We start from the raw sequence: 13182 nt of genomic DNA on the forward strand, positions 1-13182 counted from the left end.
TAACTGTGTCCTTCTCAGAGTTGTATTCATCCCCAGTGTATCCCTATGTTTTCCATCAATCAGATGGAAACACAACCTATACAAGATTTGCAGATCCTTGCAGAAACAAAACAAACAAATAGCTCTTTCTGCCGTTGGTTTTTGGAACCACAGTTCCAGGTACACGCATACTGTAGAAAGTACTGTTTGGCTGAATTAATACTTTGGATACTGGATGCATACTTAGTCTGCGTTCGTAAATTCGATCTGGAAATCTGATCAGCACTCATGGAATGCCTCTTGTCCAATCAAATTACTTGGTCCCTTTATGATGTTGAACCGGGAGCGTACCTATGTTCCCCGGGTCCTATATTGCCCGGGTTCTATGTTCCCCGGTTCCCCGCTTCCGAAAAAGGGTTCTATGTTCCCCGCTTCCGAAAAAGGGTTCTATGTTCCCCGCTTCCGAAAAAGGGTCCTATGTTCCACGCCTGCCGTTGTGTCAAGCGACCCCAGGTGTCGTTATGTGGTACTGCATGAGAGTTTGACGTGCGACCCCCGGTGTCGTTATGTGGTACTGCATGCGAGTTTGACATGGGTCTTAAGATGTCTTGGAAATATGAATATTTAATCACCACGGACACCTCTCTGAGAGACTGGGGTGCCACTTTCGAAGGGAGAACAATAAACGGGGGTTGGGACCCGCACTTACGTTCTACCCATATAAACGGCCTGGAACTGCTAACTGTTTACTTGGCTCTGAAACATTTCCTCCCGTGGTTGAGAGGACATCATGTTTTGGTGAGGACAGACAACTCCACGGTCGTTGCCTATGTAAACAGACAGGGGGGACTGAGGTCCCACCAGTTACACACTATGGCACACAGACTGATAGTGTGGAGCAGTGTACACATGCGGTCGCTGAGAGCAACCCATGTACCGGGCATTCTGAACTCAAAGCAGATTTGCAACCCACTGTACGCAGACTGGAGACTTCACCCCGAAGTAGTGAAACAGATTTGGTCACGATTCGGTCAAGCGACCGTGGACGTTTATGCTACGGCAGAGAACGCCCAGTGTCCTCTGTTCTTCTCTCTGCGCGATCGGGGAGCCCCGCTGGGAGTGGACGCATTAGCGCACGAGTGGCCGAGGACCCTCCTGTATGCGTTCCCACCGGTGGCACTCATTCCCCCGACTCTGGCCAGAGTGAGGGAAGGAGATCTGTCCATGGTGCTGATAGCCCCGCGTTGGCCGGGAAAGCACTGGTTGGCGGAGATTTTTCAACTCCTATCCGGTCCGCCATGGCAACTACCGCTGAGATATTCCATCCCCACCCAGAGAGATTGTCTCTGTGGGCCTGGCCCGTGAAGGGATCAACCTTGCACTAGTGGGTCTTCCCCAAGGGGTGATCGACACTATTCAGTGCGCCAGAGCCTCATCAACTAGAAAGTTGTATGGGCATAAGTGGCGTGTGTTCGAGACTTGGTGCTCAGAGTCACACGCTGTCCCTTTTCAGTGTTCTGTGACAGTTATTCTGTCATTTCTACAGGACCTGATTGAGAAGGGTAAGGCTTTCTCAACCGTTAAGGTCTATTTGGCAGCTATTTCGGCTTGTCATATTGGCCTGGGTGGAAAGTCGATAAGCCAGCACCCGTTGGTGTGCCAGTTTATGAAAGGGGCCCGAAGGAAATTGCCTACGTCTAGGCCGTTAGCTCCTTCATGGGACCTCCCTATGGTACTAGATGCTCTCTCCTGCCCACCGTTCGAACCGCTGGAACAGGTGGAGGTGAAAGTGTTAACGCTAAAGACGGTCCTATTGCTTGCTTTGGCTTCGGCTAAGCGCATAGGTAAAGTCCATGCGCTCTTGGTGCACCGACAGTGTGCAAAGTTCTCCCCAGGGGACTCTAGGGTCAGTCTGATGCCTAACCCAGCCTTTATTCCGAAGGTTATAGGCTCTATAGACTATAGAGTCTATAGAGTTGGCTGCCTTCTATCCCCCGCCTTTCGCCTCGGAAGAGCATAGGCGGTTGCATACTTTATGTCCTGTCCGCGCGCTGCGTGTTTACATAGACAGGACTCAGGGTTGCAGGAAAGGTGACCAGTTGTTTGTATCCTGGGCGAATCCACACACGGGAAAGCCAGTGTCAAAACAGCGCCTTTCCCATTGGGTAGTGGCGGCTATTGCCTTGGCTTACTCTAGTAAGGGTCTACAGCCCCCCGCGGGCTTACGTGCGCACTCTACTAGAGGTTTGGCGACCTCCTGGACACTCTTTAAAGGGGTGTCTATTCAGGAGGTGTGTGTGGCGGCGTGCTGGGCTTCGCCCCACACGTTCGCTAGATTTTATAGGTTGGATGTTACGGCTCCAACGCTATCACACTCAGTCCTCAGTTTGGGTTCCTCTTAGGACGTAGTTCCTAGAGTGTGAGGGTCCATTCTGGGACAGTTGTAGTTTTGCAGGCAGGTCTGGCAATACGGGAGTAAGTATATTCCCATAGTGAGATACGAAACGAATACTATGAAAGAGAACTTTAGGTTGTTTACATAACCCCGGTTCTCTGAGTAGTATTCGTGAGTATCTCACCGGACCACCCTCCTTGCTTTAGAAGCGAGGAAGAGGTTGCTTGTTTTGAATGACGACAGACGCCGTGTGTAAGCCTTATATAGGCGGAGGGTCCCGTCCCTCCTGACACAAGCGTCGCCTGGGCCAGCCAATGGGCTGGCGCAGTGTAATTCAGCTTCTGATGAGGTCACGCAGCGGCGTTCCCATAGTGAGATACTCACGAATACTACTCAGAGAACCGGGGTTATGTAAATAACCTAAAGTTTCCCCTAGGTTTGCTGCCTTGGGGGGTGGTATGGACCGTGGCATGGACCCCCCCCCCCCAGGGGGTAAGACCCTGCGACATACCAGCGTCATGTCCAGGGGGTGTATTTGTACATTAAGCCGCCTCACGCTACGGAAACAGGAGACAGGCTCCTCCTGCCCTATGGGCCATTAGGCTGGAGAACCATCGGTTCTCAAGGCTACTTACTTATGTGGTCTTGACTACCTGTCCACTTTACTCACCTGGTTCTTGCTGTCTCTCTCTCTGGTGTGCCGACACCATCCTGCTCTCTCTCCTTCTGTCAACCAAAATGCAAACATAACAACCAGAGTATTTATAATCTCTGGTTGTAATGTTTGCATAATGGTGAGAGGAGGATAGAGAGGGAGAGAAGAGGATAGAGAGGGAGAGAAGGGGAGAGAGAGCAGGATGGTGTCGGCACACCAGAGAGAGAGAGCAAGAACCAGGTGAGAAAGTGGACAGGTAGTCAAGACCACATCAGTAGCCTTGTGAGCCTAATGGCCCTGACAACACAACTGCGTTCATGGAATGCCTCTTGTCCAATCAAATTACTTGATCGCTCTATGACGTTGAACCCTGTGTGAGCTCCGAATTTACAAACGCACATATCAAATGTAATATAATTTATTTATTTAATGTATTCATATAATATCTGATTAGTATAGCCACAGTAGCCACACACACGGACTCCAGTGATGATGACGGTTGAAGGGGCTGGTGATTATTAATGTGCAATAAGCACATTATGTTCTGGGGGATACAAATGTGACTCAATAATATTCAAACACTAAATGATACTCATAACAATATTATAAACCTCAACATGTAGCCGTATAGCGTAGCACAGTAGCTAAGTACAGATGCTAGCTCTAAGAAGCTCTCGAGCTAGCAACATAACCAACAGTTATAGTCTGCGATCAATAGAAACATTTTAAACAAGCAACATCCATGTCATGTCAACTAGACTACACAGACACGCACTCCAAGTACTGCCAAATAGGATACATATTAGGAATTCCTCTCAAAGTGTTAAAAAGTATTATGGTTGTTACTCACAGTACAGCGACCCGACTGACCCCCCAAGTGGCGGGAACAACCACCCTGACAACCACCCTGACGTCACAACTGCGTTCATGGAATGCCTCTTGTCCAATCAAATGACTTGGTCGCTTTATGACGTTGAACCCAGTCTGAGCTACTCACATATCAAATATGTATTCATATAATAATCATTTTAATCAAAAGTATAATTTGATTAATAATATATATTTTTTAAAACATCAGAGGAATTTCGTTGCTACGGAAGCGCATTGCGTTCACCCAAAAAATGGACGCCTTATCTCGTAGGCTATATTTTCTATATATTTCTATAGATATGTTCTCCTAAATACACACCAACTCATTCATGGTTACAGGAAGCAATTGATTTCAGTTATTTTTTTCCAAAGGGTGTGCTGCCAAATATTAAGTTGTAGGTATATACAATACAATCATTTTGTCCAGTCCATTTTTGGAGTTCTGTGGAATTATATCAGATTTGGCTTTTTCTCTCTGCTTTTTTGTTCTGATGTTCCAATGCAAACAAAAGACATAAACATGTCAATACCAAAGCATAATTGCAACAATGTTACAAACAGTGGTGCAGGGGTGCCAATATTTTTGTTCATGATTGTAGACACCCTGAAGGTGTTTTCCTTCTAAGCAAAAAAATACATTAGTTTGCATCTGCACCAGATGAATTTGCATGGTGTTATGAGAACAGAGGCGAGACCCTCAACAGAGAGAGACAGAGGAGAGAGACCCCTCACAGACAGAGAGAGACAGAGGAGAGAGACGCCCGACAAAGTGGTGAGTGACATCTCCCAATGATATAATTATAGTTACAGTACATAGCTGTCTGCTTGTCTCCTGTACCCATCTTGTACAGCAATAGAGTAGATTGTAGATGATATATGAGATCATTTCATTCATTGTCTGTTTCTGAGCAATTCTTTAATTTTGAAAAACATTGTGTTGAATAGTTAATTAAGTGCTTGAAGTGGAATTACAAAGTTGCCTGTTCTTATCTTAGGTGCCAGTACTTGTTTAAATATAATATTGAAATGTATTTAGTGTTGGTGGTGAGGTGAGGTGCTGTCCTCCGTACTACTTTCACTACTTTCTAATGTGTTGCTTTTGTTAGATGGTCAGTTAGTATCGTCACAGGTTATCTGTGTGTGTGTGTGTGTGTGTGTGTGTGTGTTTCCGTCATGCATGTTATATCATTTCCTTTACCAAAATTATCCAAATATTTACAAACATAATAACAACATATTTACACATAATAATGTTTAATTATTCTGGATACGTCTCAGAAGTTTATTACATTAAAATTGGTTTTCTGTTGTAAAAGATTCACAATGTATATGATAGGTAGCCGACATTTTGAACACAGATTGTTTTTATTTTTATTTAACCTTTATTTATACAGGTAAAAACACATTGAGCCCCAAGGGCTCATTTTCAAGTGTGACCTGTTCACAGGCATACAACAACAACATCCACCACAAACAAATACAATACAAAACCTGGCCTACATAGTCTAAGACTAAACTAAAACTACATAGTCTAAAACTAAAACTAGTCTAAAACAGTCTAAGATAGTCTAAAACTACAAAACCTAAAACTAGACAGCTAAAGAGCTAGGGACAGGGAGGGGTCAGCAATGGGCAAAAGGGAGGGTCAACTCAATTGCAAGAACAAATCATAGACTCGCACTGTATGTCCCTCAGCATGAGCTTGAAACTGGAAAGAGGGATCAGATGAGACAGTTTCAGACTCTGCTGTAAAGAATTCCAAGAGGAAGGGGCTGCGAATGAGAACGCCCTCTTGCCTTTCATGGTCCGGACCAAGGGGATGGAGTATGTGATGATGTCCTGTGTGCGAAGGCCGTAGACGGATGATGTTGCTTGCGTGACAGGTGGTTAGAAAGGTAGGAGGGGAGCAGACCAAGGATGGATTTGTAAATTAAAGTATACCAGTGAAGGGTTCGGCAGATAGAGAGAGATGACCAGTTAACCAGAGAGTATAGCACACAGTGATGCATAAGGGGTTTACAGCCTGTTATAAACCTGAACCTTAACCTATAACCTTAAGATATCCACACGTAGCCATTTCTACACTACTGTCGGCTACGTTCATGAGTTTAGGATGGTACTCTCGTTCTAGCAAACTGGTGATTGATTGTAGATGTTCTTATTTCATCTGTACAGACAAGAGACAGGGGCAGAGGCCTGAATGAAGCCCCAACCAGCCATGCAGTGGGGTCTATTTCTCTTCTCTGTGATGGGTAAGTGTCTTACAGTAATAGTACCTGTGCTGGACTTACATTGCAATGAGTGCATACATTTTAAGTTTTCTAGAGACTCAAAGACGCTTTACAAACTGAATTAGATCGAGTAGTAATAATAAAAAGAAACAAAAGGTAAATAAAAGAAAGTATAGGGGCCTAATTAAGGTAGTGCTGGGGACACATGGGAAGGGGAGGGGGAGAGGGTTAACTGGTGAAGGGGAGCTTGAAGAGGTGGGTTTTGAGGGCCTGTTTAAATGTTGGGAGGGTGTTGGCCTGTCTGATGTGGTTGGGGAGGGCGTTCCAGAGGGACGGGGCTGCGGCTGAAAAGGCCCTATCACCCCAGGTCCGGAGCTTGGTCCTGGTGGTCTTGAGGGTGGTTTGGTCGACCTGAGGCAACGGGACCTGAGGCAACGGGAGGGGGTGTGGAGGGGGACGAGGTCGGCAAAGTAGGAGGGGGCCAGATTGTTGATGGCTTTATATAAATGAAAACTGCGACACTTTAAATGAATGTGCAATAACACTATGTGCAATATGACAACCCTAGTCGTCTTACCTGTACAGTATAGTATAGTGGATAGTGTACATAGCCTTTATTTATGTAAACCAGCTCCTTTCCCTTCCTTTTTTTTTTTTCCTAGCACCAGGGGAGCCACCCCTCCCAAATTTCGTTGTTTGGTACCTGTACTATAGCAATGACAATAAAGACCATTCATTCATTCATTCATTCATTCATTCATTTTGAGATGTTGAGATGTCCTTATTTAGTCACACTGTTGAGATGTCGCTCGTGTCAAGCATCTGATTGGACCGTTTGGTATCTGTAGCTGTGCATATGATAAATCAACTGTGTTTTGATTTGAGTTGCTATGCAGGCGCAAAGTGCAAAGGCTTCAAATTTGCATTCAAAGTTTTTTAGACCAAAAAATCTGATTTCGTTTTTTTGTCACCAGACACAAGTTAAGGTTTTGAACTACCCACTCGTTATTTTTTCGAGCAGTTTTACGATAGTTAAATACGTGTACTTAATCAACAAAATAAGCTTATTTTTAGCCTGAATCCTGCTGGGAAATCTTCCCTTGTGGGAGGGGAGGAACTGGTTCCAGGTTGTTTCTCATTGGTCGATCGATTTGGCTACGAGAAGAGTCAGGAAGCAGAGTGCTTGTTTGTTTACGCCACTAAGACTCGTAAGGTAAGATCTTCTATTTTATGTACATAGCGAATTTGTTAGTTAAGTTAGTTACTAGTTGAAACCAGTGTGTTCGTGTATTTAGACATTTCTTTATTATTACCCACTAGCAACTAACTGAAACCAGTTCAGTCTGCACTAAGCTGGCCACCATTGTTGTTAGCATGCTAGCAGTATTGTTGTAGCTCGGTAGTCTGTCTACGTTGTAAGTACGGTTAATAATTAATAATAATTTTGCCATTTAGCAGACGCTTTTATCCAAAGCGACTTACAATTACGAATTACAGGGACATTCCCCCTGGAGTAACTGAGGGCTAAGTGCCTTACCCAAGGGCACACTAGTAGTGGTGTGGCTTCAGGCGGGATTTGAACTCACAACCTTCCGATCACAAGTCCAACTCACTATCCACTAGACCACCACTACCCCTTTTAGTATGTCTACGTTGTAAGTACGGTTAGTATGTCTAAGTTGTAAAAGTTGTGTGTAAGACTCATGTTCAGTGTGTAATACTGGAATACTGTAACATGTCAAGTGTAATAGATTACAGAAATGTTAAAAGTTTAAAAACATGTGTTCCTTTGTTTGTTATGAACGAGCTAGCCGCTAGCCGCTAACACTACTCTGAGCACTAGGTAATTATCATTGTCATGTATTAGGCTAGCTATTTTATGAACATGGTATGGTAGTATTTTATGAACATGGTATGGTAGTATTTTATGAATATGGAGTGCCAGTAACTGTAGGCAATATTTTAATGTACTATCTTCTTTCTGTTGCAGCTTTGAAGACCTCCACCCCACCAGACACAGCAGCTCTCAGACACAGCAGCTGTATAGATATTTTTGATACTTGTGTATTGCACTCATGTTTTATATTGTATATATATCGTGTTTTGTATCGTATATACTGTGTTGTGTTCTGTGTACTGACTTGCCTCTGTTCTGCCAATTGGCCAGATCGTCGTTGCAAATGAGAATTGGTTCTCAACTGACCTATCTGGTTAAATAAAAATTAAAAATAAATAAAGCTCAACAACTCACTGGCAATATTGTGTTGAATAACAAGAACAGTTGGGCATAGATACAGCATTTTGAACTGTGTCATGATTTATTATCTATTGATAGTCAATTCACAGACCTTGCATGCTTACCTGTGTATAGTCTGTTGTATGTTCTCAGTTGTTGCCCTCAGTTCCAACTATACTTGTACTTGAAACTGAACTATAAGGCTGGACATTGACTACTGAGCACTACACTATTTCCAGCACAAGACATCAGCAAATTACTCTTAATGCCTCCATAATAATAAACTGGCTAATTAGCTACAGCAATAACATTGCTAGGTGATAATGTTAGCAATATCTAGCTAAGTACTGTAAACTTCTCTTTGAAAAGTCTATCTGACCCAGTGACTAACACTAATGTTTGCACACTGATTGTACTTTGCACAGCTTGTCGCACTATTGTTCTGCTGTAGTGCAACTACCATCACTTATATTATCACTTTATTACTTATTATTGTGACTATGTACCTTGTTGAAGAACCAAAGCGAAATATTTTTATTCTTGTGTACTGTAAAATAAATTCTGATTCTGATTGAAGACTTTTTTGTATCATTAAAAGACTAACAATAACAGTTACAACAACCATAAATAATAATAAGCTGGGTAATTAGCTTAGGTAATACCTTGCTAGGTAATAATGTTATAGCTGTATAACTATAGCTGTCTGACCCAGTGACCCAATACTGACAGGTATTGACAGCTGATAGCTGTCAATCTAGAGCTTGGGGGTGGGGTTGACCAGCTATTGTTACCGCCCATTACCTGCCGGTGTGAAGGTGTGAAAAAGTCCCAAATCTTTGAAAGCCGTTTTCTCAGGATTTAGTTTTCAGGGTTAACAAGTTTCAAATACTCATGTTGTCTTACATTTTCCCCCGATGTCTATGTATGACACATCATTTGAAAGCTTACAATCTGTAGTTTAAGCATATGTAAAAAACAGAAAAATTACTTTGCATCCTCCTTGATCATTCCACCAGATTGGTTGTAGTTTTTAGGTGTAGTTTTCCTCTTCTGACAGTCCACTCTCTTCACTCTTCATTTAACTTCCAGGATGTTGTTGTGGCTCTATTGTTTAAGAAATAATAACATAATAAATGGACTTTGGAAGTCATCTTTGGTGTACGGTACTTATGCTTAAGAAAGTCTTTAAAATGTCTGTAGCCTGGGGTGGTCCAGTGGTCTAGCACCATGGCCTGGGGTGGTCCAGTGGTCTAGCACCATGGCCTGGGGTGGTCCAGTGGTCTGGTACCATGGCCCGGGGTGGTCCAGTGGCCTAGCACCACGGCCTGGGGTGGTCCAGTGGTCTAGCACCATGGCCTGGGGTGGTCCAGTGGTCTAGCACCATGGCCTGGGGTGGTCCAGTGGTCTAGCACCATGGCCTGGGGTGGTCCAGTGGTCTAGCACCATGGCCTGGGGTGGTCCAGTGGTCTAGCCTCATGGCCTGGGGTGGTCCAGTGGTCTAGCACCATGGCCTGGGGTGGTCCAGTGCTCTAGCACCATGGCCTAGGGTGGTCCAGTGGTCTGGTACCATGGCCTGGGGTGGTCCAGTGGTCTAGCACCATGGCCTGGGGTGGTCCAGTGGTCTAGCACCATGGCCTGGGGTGGTCCAGTGCTCTAGCACCATGGCCTAGGGTGGTCCAGTGGTCTAGCACCATGGCCTGGGGTGGTCCAGTGGTCTAGCACCATGGCCTGGGGTGGTCCAGTGGTCTGGTACCATGGCCCGGGGTGGTCCAGTGGCCTAGCACCACGGCCTGGGGTGGTCCAGTGGTCTGGTACCATGGCCTGGGGTGGTCCAGTGGTCTAGCACCATGGCCTGGGGTGGTCCAGTGGTCTAGCACCATGGCCTGGGGTGGTCCAGTGGTCTAGCACCATGGCCTGGGGTGGTCCAGTGGTCTAGCACCAAGGCCTGGGGTGGTTTACTTTCCTGTCGGTCTTCACTGTGTGTGTCTGTCCAATACAAATGAAAAATATGAGTGGGACTGCCCCACTCAGAAGAAAAAACAAACAAAAAGAAAGTCATGTCTTCCTCTTATGTTCCTTGCCTGAGGGAAATGTTCTTAGTCCAGAAGATAACTGCCGGCTCCAAGCCAGTAGGGGGCAGCCGTGCACCTCTCTACACAGCATGACTGACGGGAGGTGGGTGAAGTCTGGATGGGCATTGGCTTGGCACAATCCTTTTTTGAAATGGAAAAACTTTGTCGGCGTATGTACTTTTCGCGAATTCCCGTCTAGGCAACATCTCATTAAAACCGCAAACTGTACAGAGAAGAGTAACGCAAAGAGAGAGACCTATGCGTTCGTGTAGTTCTACTTTCTGTTTAAGTATCTGTGTGTGTTTTCCTTGTTGATGTTGGAGTCAGAATATAACGGCTTCATTGTAGCAGTCCATCCCGTGGTTACATGAGACCGTCTCTGTCCGCGCTTCAACTAGTTAACATGTCCAGCCGCTTGACTCTGGGTGACCCGCCTAAGAAAAAGAGGAACTTTGTGGTGGTCGTGTGGGTGCTGTGCTGGCTGAACGCCGTGGTCATGTCTGCTGCTGCCGGTGATCAGTCGTTTGAGAAGCCGTCTGGGGTGTCGCAGAAGCTGGCAGACTGGTGTGAGGAGGCTCGGGCCATGGTCTAGCCTCATGGCCTGGGGTGGTCCAGTGGTCTAGCACCATGGCCTGGGGTGGTCCAGTGCTCTAGCACCATGGCCTAGGGTGGTCCAGTGGTCTGGTACCATGGCCTGGGGTGGTCCAGTGGTCTAGCACCATGGCCTGGGGTGGTCCAGTGGTCTAGCACCATGGCCTGGGGTGGTCCAGTGCTCTAGCACCATGGCCTAGGGTGGTCCAGTGGTCTAGCACCATGGCCTGGGGTGGTCCAGTGGTCTAGCACCATGGCCTGGGGTGGTCCAGTGGTCTGGTACCATGGCCCGGGGTGGTCCAGTGGCCTAGCACCACGGCCTGGGGTGGTCCAGTGGTCTGGTACCATGGCCTGGGGTGGTCCAGTGGTCTAGCACCATGGCCTGGGGTGGTCCAGTGGTCTAGCACCATGGCCTGGGGTGGTCCAGTGGTCTGGTACCATGGCCTGGGGTGGTCCAGTGGTCTAGCACCATGGCCTGGGGTGGTCCAGTGGCCTAGCACCACGGCCTGGGGTGGTCCAGTGGTCTAGCACCATGGCCTGGGGTGGTCCAGTGGTCTAGCACCATGGCCTGGGGTGGTCCAGTGGTCTAGCACCATGGCCTGGGGTGGTCCAGTGGTCTAGCACCATGGCCTGGGGTGGTCCAGTGGTCTAGCCTCATGGCCTGGGGTGGTCCAGTGGTCTAGCACCATGGCCTGGGGTGGTCCAGTGCTCGAGCACCATGGCCTAGGGTGGTCCAGTGGTCTGGTACCATGGCCTGGGGTGGTCCAGTGGTCTAGCACCATGGCCTGGGGTGGTCCAGTGGTCTAGCACCATGGCCTGGGGTGGTCCAGTGCTCTAGCACCATGGCCTAGGGTGGTCCAGTGGTCTAGCACCATGGCCTGGGGTGGTCCAGTGGTCTAGCACCATGGCCTGGGGTGGTCCAGTGGTCTGGTACCATGGCCTGGGGTGGTCCAGTGGCCTAGCACCACGGCCTGGGGTGGTCCAGTGGTCTGGTACCATGGCCTGGGGTGGTCCAGTGGTCTAGCACCATGGCCTGGGGTGGTCCAGTGGTCTAGCACCATGGCCTGGGGTGGTCCAGTGGTCTAGCACCATGGCCTGGGGTGGTCCAGTGGTCTAGCACCAAGGCCTGGGGTGGTTTACTTTCCTGTCGGTCTTCACTGTGTGTGTCTGTCCAATACAAATGAAAAATATGAGTGGGACTGCCCCACTCAGAAGAAAAAACAAACAAAAAGAAAGTCATGTCTTCCTCTTATGTTCCTTGCCTGAGGGAAATGTTCTTAGTCCAGAAGATAACTGCCGGCTCCAAGCCAGTAGGGGGCAGCCGTGCACCTCTCTACACAGCATGACTGACGGGAGGTGGGTGAAGTCTGGATGGGCATTGGCTTGGCACAATCCTTTTTTGAAATGGAAAAACTTTGTCGGCGTATGTACTTTTCGCGAATTCCCGTCTAGGCAACATCTCATTAAAACCGCAAACTGTACAGAGAAGAGTAACGCAAAGAGAGAGACCTATGCGTTCGTGTAGTTCTACTTTCTGTTTAAGTATCTGTGTGTGTTTTCCTTGTTGATGTTGGAGTCAGAATATAACGGCTTCATTGTAGCAGTCCATCCCGTGGTTACATGAGACCGTCTCTGTCCGCTCTTCAACTAGTTAACATGTCCAGCCGCTTGACTCTGGGTGACCCGCCTAAGAAAAAGAGGAACTTTGTGGTGGTCGTGTGGGTGCTGTGCTGGCTGAACGCCGTGGTCATGTCTGCTGCTGCCGGTGATCAGCCGTTTGAGAAGCCGTCTGGGGTGTCGCAGAAGCTGGCAGACTGGTGTGAGGAGGCTCGGGCCATGGTCTAGCCTCATGGCCTGGGGTGGTCCAGTGGTCTAGCACCATGGCCTGGGGTGGTCCAGTGCTCTAGCACCATGGCCTAGGGTGGTCCAGTGGTCTGGTACCATGGCCTGGGGTGGTCCAGTGGTCTAGCACCATGGCCTGGGGTGGTCCAGTGGTCTAGCACCATGGCCTGGGGTGGTCCAGTGCTCTAGCACCATGGCCTAGGGTGGTCCAGTGGTCTAGCACCATGGCCTGGGGTGGTCCAGTGGTCTAGCACCATGGGCTGGGGTGGTCCAGTGGTCTGGTACCATGGCCCGGGGTGGTCCAGTGGCCT

Source organism: Nansenia antarctica (assembly GCF_963989245.1).
Source record: "Nansenia antarctica genome assembly, chromosome: 6".
Classification (NCBI taxonomy): Eukaryota; Metazoa; Chordata; class Actinopteri; order Argentiniformes; family Microstomatidae; genus Nansenia; species Nansenia antarctica.